This window comes from Lissotriton helveticus, chromosome 8 (genome assembly GCF_964261635.1).
Source record: "Lissotriton helveticus chromosome 8, aLisHel1.1, whole genome shotgun sequence".
Lineage (NCBI taxonomy): Eukaryota > Metazoa > Chordata > Amphibia > Caudata > Salamandridae > Lissotriton > Lissotriton helveticus.
The window spans coordinates 1,014,992,983-1,015,003,167 of NC_136069.1; the positions used below are offsets into that span (position 1 = coordinate 1,014,992,983).

Here is a 10,185-nt window from a genome sequence, read left to right on the forward strand (position 1 = left end):
ACTCTGCATCTCATTAGCGATTGTTGTGGGGGTCCTCTGTGGCAATCTTTTTATGGGCTGCTATTGCAGGGAAACTGGTGCTGTGGGCTGTTAACACCAGCTTGTGAATGGTGGGGTACATTTATCACGACTTTGGCTGCGATAAAGTGCTGTTAATTCGGCAATAGCTCCTTGTGAATATGCCCCATGGTGCAGGGATGTGGGAGGGAGGTTCCATAACTTGGAATTTGCCACACTAAGTCACAGTCAGAACTATGCATTCTCCAGAAACATGTGAATTATTTTCCTCTTTTGCAAGGCACGGAGCTTATTTATGCCAAAGCCTGTAGTTACTGCTGTTTGCAGTGAGAGAACATCTGGTGGTCTGGGAGGAAGTGGTTTCAACATGGCCTAAAATATATTCCCAGCCAAAAACAGCTCCTGAGTTGCAATTCCGAGAACAGATAGTTACCTGGAAAAAAATTACAAATATATTTATGACTATCATAGATTTCTCCGAGTACTTGAAAATTATGAAAAATGCACAAATTGAATCCATAAGTAAGAATAATCCTCCACGAGAGCAAATGTTCAAAAAAAATGTATCTACCCTTTGTGAAATAATATATGCACTGACATTACCTTTTCGTACTGATATTTTTTTCCCCCGATTAATATTTGTCCAAGATGCTTCGATTTTCTTTAACGATGTATAGCATTTGCCACTTGCTCATTTTTAATATACACACTGAACTTGGCTTTACCTTTCAGGTACAATGCAAGACGGGAGGAGAACCCGTGTGGATTCCGAAGAACCAACTACTGACGCCCACGTATTTTATATATATTCGTATGAAGACTGTGGATTTGTTCAGCACAGCACCAGACTACTCAATGAATGTGTTAATTTTTCATTTGTATTGATAGCCTTGCTTTTGCCCATGTGTTCCTACGGCGAAGATGACATGGACACAATAAAGTAGATGACAATTGTGGCACTTTTGTTCATTCTTTGGGCTAGTTTGAGGGCATGGGCCTAGAAAATGAGTAATAAATGATACGTGTTAGTTTACACAAAAAGTTTTAAAAAAAGAACAAGAAAAAATAAATAAATTATCTTTGTGTTTTATGAGAATGCTTTTGTGTATGTTTTTATGCTTCAGCAGTTTTTTTAATTCACTGCATTGACTCTTGTTTTGAAATATGCATATCTCTTCTAACCTGCTCAACTGTTTCATTTCTGTCTTAGCACCTCACGTGGACAGGTGCAGATTTTCAGTGGGTTGACTTGCCCACTAAACTAATCAACAATGTGTTGTCCATGTACTTAAGAACTTCAATCAAAAAACAAATGTATCATAGCCAGAATATTGAATATCTAAATATTGTGAAGGTGTACGTAGGTAAGCATAGATTTAATGTTCTTATCTACACATTGATGTACCTTGAAGATATATATATTGCCAAAGTACAAGTGTGTGGAGTCAAGTATGGTAAATCTATACATACCTGTATATTCTTATCTTCCCAATATTTTTGTAATCGGTATTCTGGCTATGATATTTTTATAGCATGTTATTTAGGACTCGATATTCTGATATTAAACCTCCACCACAATCAGAGGTTTCTTTAGCAGCATATATACTTCTATCCAATAGCATTGTGGGTGAATGACCGATACTTGTACACCATACGGATTCGTTGCAAAGGGTGCTGCCGAATTCAGTAAATATATTTGGACCGGACAGCCCCATATCTGTTAATGAAACCTAAGTATATCATAAACAAAGCGAGTACCCATGGAAATATGTAATTGCTTTTGAAGGTTTAACAACATATAATTTACTTTGCTAGCACATCAGCAAACAGACATGAATCTGTGACACCTTACGATTTGTGGGGCCCTGGGCAAGATATATTGTAGGCCCTTGTTTGGAGAAACATTGCATGTATTACCTATTTTCAGCTCATCCAAACCCTCATGATGCCAAACGATATTCAATTATATGTTAAACCTTCAGAACCGGGAGCATGTGATAACAGGAGATGCTGTTCTGTGCTGTGTAAGAGGGATCAATCATTGCAGACCATATTAATTAAAAATGGCCCTCTGCGTCTCAATACCTATGCAGTGGTGGACAAACACGCTGCCTAGTGCCATTTACAACCTTTGCACCTTGGTTCAGATGTGTGTGCATGCTGTCTAGCATAGGATTTATACTGGAAGCAAACCTTTCCAGTACAAAATCATGTGACTAGAAAACGTTTGAAAAATTCCACACATTGTATGTGTGGTGCTCAGTTCAGCACCCATGCAATGGATGAAACGTTTGGAGAAATTAAAACATTTCTTATGTTAGTAACTGCTTCATGGAGGTGCTATTGTTTTTCATGCAAAGCCCGGTCCTTCTAGCTTAGTAGAGAGGGATGCCTGCTCTAATCTGCCCAAGTTAAAGCCAAGTAATGCTCCCCTGATGCAAGTGGTGTAAAGCTTAAAATGGTATATCAGAACAAATCTTGCCTACTAATCCTCCTAGACCTATCCTCAGCCTTCTACATGGTAAAACATGACAGTCTCATTGAATTACTTGAACACAGAATGGGATCATCAGGGGTTGTCCTGAATTGGTTCACCTCATCTCTACTCAAAGAACTAAGGTTAACCAATCCTTTTCCACTACCACTCCAGTCACTTTAGGGGTCCCTCAAGGGTCCACCCGATCACCTGCTCTCTTTATCCTGTTAATTGAGCCTCTACCAAAATGTTGACATTTTCCAATGTACAATACCACATGTATGCAGATGATACCCACTATACCTTAAAATCGCATCCCCTGAGGACATCCGTCTAATCAACACAACTCTGCTAAAAACCCAAAGTGGCTAACCAGAAACCACCTTAAACTCAACTCGCTCAAAACCAAATTCCTCCTAATTGCCCCACCAAAACAATCCCTCAACATCAAATATTGGATGAAACATTTAAAAGCCTTAAACTGTCTTCCAAGCATTATTGATTCCACAAGATGACTATGAATTACATTCGACAAGAATCTCAACATGCAGGAAAACATCAACTCAGCCACCAGAGCAGCAAACTTTCAAATGTGCATTGTAAGAAAAATAAAATCCTTCCTCCCCTTCGATGACTTTAAATCAATGGCGCAAGTTCTAGTGATCCCCAGATTATACTATGGGGGTGCTACCCTATATGCTCTGCTGAGATTCAAGTTGCCTCCACTAAGGGTATCCCTTAACTCTGCTGCAAGGCTCATCACTGGATCGAAAAGGTACAGCCACATCACTTCAGATCTGGAAGCAGTAAACTGGCTCCCCTATGAGGCAAAGATTCAGATGAAAATTGCTTGCATGACCCACAAAGTCCTACACTACAACACACTGAAGCACCTAGCTGACAAACTGGAGCTGTCCGGCAGTGGCAGATCTTCTAGAAGCACCATCACCCTACTGTTAAAACCTCAAAATATTCAGAAAAATAAAACCTACAACCGAGCCTTCTCTGGATTGCCCCCTAGAATCTGGAACTCCCTGTCCTCTGAAATTAGACTGATCCCTTCAACCACTTCATTAAAAAAAGAAGTCAAACTGCTTTTAATGACCAAAACTCTACCCTGAAACAACTGACTCATTCTCTGGATACTGATAAGCTGCAGTTCTCCAACCAGGGCTTGCACTCGCCATCTGAGTCGTGGTTTATAACTCACTGACCCACTCATGGTTTGCCAAGGACAGTACCAATGTTTATTTTTCTTGGTTATCTATTTCCTACGTATTGAACTATTTGTAAAGTCCTCTGATACCCTTCTAGGTCAAGTTCGCGCTATATAAAGCTATAAATAAATAAATAAAAATAAAGTGGCATTTGCGCTGAGAAAAGGGTATCTTTACAGAGAGAAAAATCTTTTGGTCTGGAAAATAAATGCCCTTGAAAGAATTTGTGCTGCTTTGTATCACTGTGTATGACTTTGTGGAAACCCTCAGTAAATCTGGCCTTACATTTCTGTTATGCATTGCTTGGCTGTCAAATCAGAAAAACTGTATACATGAGCAACGTTATTAAAGCAGTGCAGGAATTTCAACTTCTCCATTCATTTTACCAGGGGGGGCCTTGAAAGAAGTAGGCCCTGAGCAACAGCTCACTTTGCAGATGCTTTTAAGTGATTCTTGTAATTAGCATCCTAATTAGATGTGAAGAGGTCTGCTGCCAGGGAAAGAATACACAAAGAGAAATAAGGGACTTGGGGCCAGATGTAGGTCGCCAAATACCGGTCGGTAACGGCCGAATTCGGCCGTTACCGACCGGTATTTGGCTTTTGAGATGTAGGTGCCTGAAAACAGGCCATTTCGGTAATTTTACCGAATCTGTAAATATACCGGTCGGTAAATTTACCGACCGGTATATTTACAGAATCGGTAAAATCGAGATGTAGGTGGGACTCTTCTGAGTCCCACAAGCCCTACAAAATCGGTATTTTACCATCAAATACAAGTTGATGGTAAAATACCGATTCAGGTGTGCATGCACATGTGTGCATGTACACCTATGCCATATGACAGGCAGACCTGCCCTTAGGGCAGGTATGCCTGCCACATGGCACCTGAACCCGTTTTGGGGGTGCTAGAGGGTGTCAAAGTGACACCCCCTGCACCCTTGTGAAATTCGGTATTTACCGATTCGGTAAATACCGACCGGTAAATGCCCAATCATTCCTATGGGCTTCAAAGCCCATAGGAATGAATGGGCATTTACCGGTCGGTATTTACCGAATCGGTAAATACCGAATTTTACCGATTCGGTAAATGCACATCTGTATTTACCTACATCTCGGTACTTATATTTTACCACTTCTTAAATACCGAATCGGTATGATTCGGTATTTAAGAGGTGGTAAAATAATTTTACCTACATCTGGCCCTTGGAGAGAAAGAAGAGACACTGATTAAAATAAAAGGGCACCACAAACGTCGATTCACCAAAATACTAGGGATAGCACAAAGGCCATTGTGCATCCTTCAACCCAATGATGTGAAAGGAAGCGATGTCACATGATCTTTAAACTTATTGATATCATAGGATGTGACGTCACATGATGTGTGCCCTAATGACATTATAGGATGTACCACTTCTTAACTAAGGTGTAAGATTCATAAGATACCAAATGGATACTAAAGCAGATTAAAAAAACTACTATATTTACTAACCATACGTTTATAATGGTGTAGCCGTGTTATGACAGCCATCACAGGCCCAAATATAACCTATAAAATGCTCAACAGCCATATGTTCGTGTTAACTATCAGATGTCCATGCTCAACAATCATATCCATAAACACAGCTACAGCATGCTTCTGAAGCCTCATACAAACAACTAGATCCGCTTTAGGGTGTGTAATCTAACTGTAGTTTTCAGAGACCATTGAGCCTGCTCTCCTAGGGGTCTGTACTACTAATTCCCCATTGGAGCTGGCATCCCTGGTGCATAGAAGATGCTAATATACATGTTTACATTAGTTTTCTTTTATCCTACTGGCGAAATATATTATTTTCAAGGAAAAGGCTCTCATGTTACAGATATCTTACTGTACGTTAGAAAGCAGATCTATCCTCCACGTTATATGAACATTGTACTGATATTAGATAATTAGGATTTCAACAACAAAGTTACTGTTACTGTGATATAAAATTTCCAGGCGGAGACTCTAACACTGTGGGTCTAAATTTCAAGATGAAAAGCAATAAAACCAAAATTTCGAAAATACACATTAGAAAAAAACAAACATCAGCAAAGCAAGAAGTACAAAAAAATTCAAGGGTTTTGATAAAAACATGGAAATGTAAAAACAAAATGGGTATGGAAGAAGCTTAACTTTAGGTAGGGCAATGGTTAGGATAAAGTTGTGACTTTGGATTGGGGGTAGAAATACCATTAAGTTAAGGGTGATGATTAGGGATAGGGTTAATGTAATGTATAATTTTGGTGTTAGGGTTAGTCTTAAGGTTAGGGTTAGCTGTCGATTCAGGTTAGGCGTTATGATTGGATTAAGGTCAGAGATGAGGTAGGGAACGATAAGGATAAGAGATGGTGTTAAGTTAGGATAATGGATACTGTTAAGGTTAAGGATATGGATACATGGAAGGATTTGGTTAGGGTTATACTTAGTGCTAGAGCTAGGTACAGTAATGGGTAAAAGAGGACAGATTTAGGTGTGATGAGTTGCGTTTTGGGTACTTAACAGTATTGGATAACTAATGAGGTCAGTATGTGGGTTATTTTACCTTTCAGAAAGTCAAATCCGGTAAAGAAAAACGATTACAAGAAAAATTGACACAATTTCAAACTAACTTCCAAACATGCAACTGCATTATAATTTGAAATGGTTGTTCCCTCTTTATTTCCAAAATTAGGTTTTCTAAATTTTTTTTCATTTAAAAAAATAATTATTGAGTTTTACAGCAAATGTAAAACTAAAAAAGACATTACAGCAATATAAGAGCAAAAAATCAATTCAAATAAAAATAATACATAATGTAAGAGTCGGGGGAATTTCAATACATTGAGGTTAAACATTAGTGCAACACAGAACAAGACTCTCTTGGTGAAGCAAAAACCTAGCGACCAGTATTCATGAAAGTTGCATCACCGTGTTGGCATACTTAATACAATCTACATACCTAGAGAAGTTGTGGAGTGAATAGAAGAACAAAAAGAGAAAAGTGAACAGAACAGAGGCTATCGGCTTTTAAGGTCGTGGTATGAGAAGGGCACTACATTTAAATGTACGTTCTGGCAGGTTTCTACCACTGTAGCATTGTTATGGTAACGGGGTCAGGAACACTTCAGGGGGTTGTTAGTTTTGGGGGTCTCTAGTTGGCACAGGTAGGTACTTGTGACAAATAGGGATACTTGCCTCTAGTCAGGGTAAGGGGGTACACTCCTAAAATAACCCCTGCTCTCCCCCTTGGTAGCTTGGCATGAGCAGACAGGCTTATCTCAGAGGCAGTGTGTAAAGCATTTGTGACCACAAACAGCAATCAAGTGACAACACTACAGATGGACACCACACAGGTTTTATATCAAAGATAAATATTCTTTATATAGACTTATCACAAGACCACAAACGACAAAAATCCACACTACTGTACTAAAAATGGAAGTTGTAGCTTAGTTCTGTTTAGTTCTTAAAAATGCGACACTTTGAGTCAATGTACCTTACAATGCGTTATACTACCACAACATAAGTGTTGCAGCGATGGAAAAGCGGCAAAGTTCCGGTGCAAAGAAAAAAAGACGTGAAGATCTTCCAGATGCGGCACGCTTCTCTGATGATGCGAGAAGTCTCGATTCAATGCGTCAGCTGCAGCGGCGACACCCTTGTTCCGTGATGCGACGACAACAGATTTGGCGTTGACACTCTTCTCTGACATTGCGAGACGCTACCACACAATGCGACAACTGCTGCGGCAACACCCTTGTTCCGTGATGCGACAGCAACAGCTTCGACGGCGGCGCGCTTCTCCGTGGATGCGAGACGCTTTTTCTTGATGCGGTGCAATACGACAGCTACAGCGACGACACCCAAGATGTGATGGCAGCAGCATCGACACGCTTCTCCTTCATTGTGAGACGCTTCTCTCGATGCGGTGCAATACAACAGCTTCAGCGGCGACATCCAAGATGCGACGGCAGCAGCAGCGACGGCGACACGCTTCCTCTTCGTTGCAAGATGCTTCTCTCGATGTGGTGTAATACGATAGCTACAGCGGCAACATCCAAGATGCGACGGCAGCAGCAGCAACGGCGACAAGCTTCTTCCTCTTGAGTCACGCTTCCAGCTCCTTGCAACACGCAGTCCCCCAGAAGGCCCAAAACAGCAGCAGGCACCTCCCAAGAAACTCCGGGAAACTGGGGGTTGAAGTCTGTTGTCCCTGAGACTTCAGCAGAAGGCAAGCTCTTTTCTCAAGCCCTTGGAGAGCCTTACAAGTTGATGAAAGTACACAAAGTCCCGTTCTCCTTTCTTTGGCAGTCAGGCAACCACTGCAGGCCAATCCCCCAAGCAGCACTTTAGCTTAAGGATAGTCTTTCCTCAGTTTCTTCTGGTTCCTCTCGTCAGCAAAGGTTTCTTCTTGTTGTCCAAAAGTGATCTAAATTCTTGGGATCAGGGTCCCAATACTTATACCCCAAAATCCTTTGTCCTTTGAGGGCAGATGGGCGTTTGCCTAGTCCATATCAGTTCTGGAGCACTCTGTTTACATGACTCCTTCTTTCCTTTCACAGTGCAGAGTAGAAACATCAGACGCCCCACAGGAGGTGGAGCCAGCATTGTGGAGGAAAGGCGCAGCCCTGGAGCGCTCTGTTGACATGACTCCTTCTCTCCTTTCACAGTGCAAGGCAGAGACCTCAGATGCACCACAGGAGGTGGAGCCAGCATTGTGGAGGTAAGGTATATCCCTATTCAGGTCCCAGGTGCAACTCCTCCCTCCCATCTAGATGCATATCTCTCTATTCACCACTGGGCTGGCTCCTCCTGTCTCCTGGAATTCCCCAGCCCTGTCACTCAAACTCCAGACAAGGAATACACAACCTAGCAGAGGCAGGCTTGGATAGTTAGACAAGAAAATACCTACTTTCTATAAGTGGTATTTTCAAACACAGAATGTTAAAATTAACTTCACTAAAAGATGTATTTTATCATTCTTAGTTCTGGCATACTCAACTCGAATTTCTACGGTGTTCCCTGAGTCAATTAAGATAATAAGATGTAATAATGTAACTGCCCATTCTGTCCTATGGAGAACAGGTAGCCTTGCAATAGTGAAAAACAAAAATGGCTGTAATTCACTATTAGGACATGCCACACACACCAGGGCATGAGGAAAAGGGAAGGTTTAGGGACTGGCAAGTGGGTGCATATGCTCAGTCAACATGGCAGTACCAGACTGCACATAGGCTCTGCAATGGCAGACCTTATACACATTTTTACAGGCTGCTTCTGTGGGTGACACAACCAGTGCTGCAAGCCCACCAGCAGCATTTGGTTTACAAGTCCTGGGCACTCCTGGTGCACTGTACTAGGGTCTGACAGGTAAACTAAACCAGCAAATCTTGGAGTCACTAATCCATATATCAATTTACAATAGGGAGAGCATATGCACTTTAGCACTGATCAGCAGTGGTAAAGTGCCCAGAGTCAGAAAACAGCCAACAACAGGTCAGAAAAATACAGGTGGAAGGCAAAAAGTTCAGGGATGACCCTTCAAAAAGGGCCAAGTCCAACAGGGGCTTAGAGCTGTCCAGCTTTTTCCACATGGGTCTGTGTTTGGGTCTCTAGGAGGAGTGTTGGAGTGCGATGTTATCTGCCTCTCCTATGTGTATTATTTAATTTAACCATGCCTTGAATAAGATAGTGAAGTAGATTTTCCAGTAAACTAAAGAAGCCATGCCTTCCCTGGACCGGAAACAAGCTCTGTTGACTGGGTGTGAGTGTTTGATTGGTTCAGATGCTCCGTCAATCACCACCCCCTTTTGTACCACTTTGTTCGCCATAAGTTAGCAGGGTATGCTCAGACGTGAGTCCCTTGCTCACTTTGCCACTGGATTCAAGCAAGCCGGGCTGAAGACGGCTGAAATGCCAGAAACCGGTACTCGGAAGCTTGTTTCCGGTCAAGGGAAGGCATGGCTTGGCAGTTCGGGTTGGACTGTTCCCATGAGGCACAGGGTCAGACTGATTCGCATATGGCCATGTCTGAACTGGGGTGGCAGAGTGAGCTAAAGAACGGTGATGGATTAAACTCAGATCTGTTGACTGGGTGTGAGTGTTTGATTGGTTCAGATGCTCCGTCCATCACCACCCCCTTTTGTACCACTTTGTTCGCCATAAGTTGGCAGGGTATGCTCGGACGTGAGTCCCTTGCTCACTTTGCCACTGGATTCAAGCAAGCCGGGCTGAAGACGGCTGAAATGCCAGAAACCGGTCCTCGGAAGCTTGTTTCCGGTCCAGAGAAGGCATGGCTTGGCAGTTCGGGCTGGACTGTTCCCATGTTGAGTCACAGGGTCAGACTGATTTGCATATGGCCATGTCTGAACTGGGGTGGCAGAGTGGGCTAAAGAACGGTGATGGATTAAACCCAGATTTGTTGACTGGGTGTGAGTGTTTGATTGGTTCAGATGCTCTGTCCATCACCAC

At 42.1% G+C, this 10,185-nt stretch overlaps 1 protein-coding gene across 1 annotated transcript in view; it reads left to right on the top strand.

Moving 5' to 3' along the window:
• Positions 1-1,108, top strand: part of SMPX (small muscle protein X-linked) — a 307,426-nt gene extending 306,318 nt beyond the window's left edge. Inside the window, exon 3 of the mRNA XM_078658931.1 lies at positions 751-1,108. The gene's annotated coding sequence lies outside the window, so the exon portion shown is untranslated. The remainder of the gene's footprint in view (positions 1-750) is intronic.
• The last annotated feature ends 9,077 nt before the right edge of the window (positions 1,109-10,185 follow it).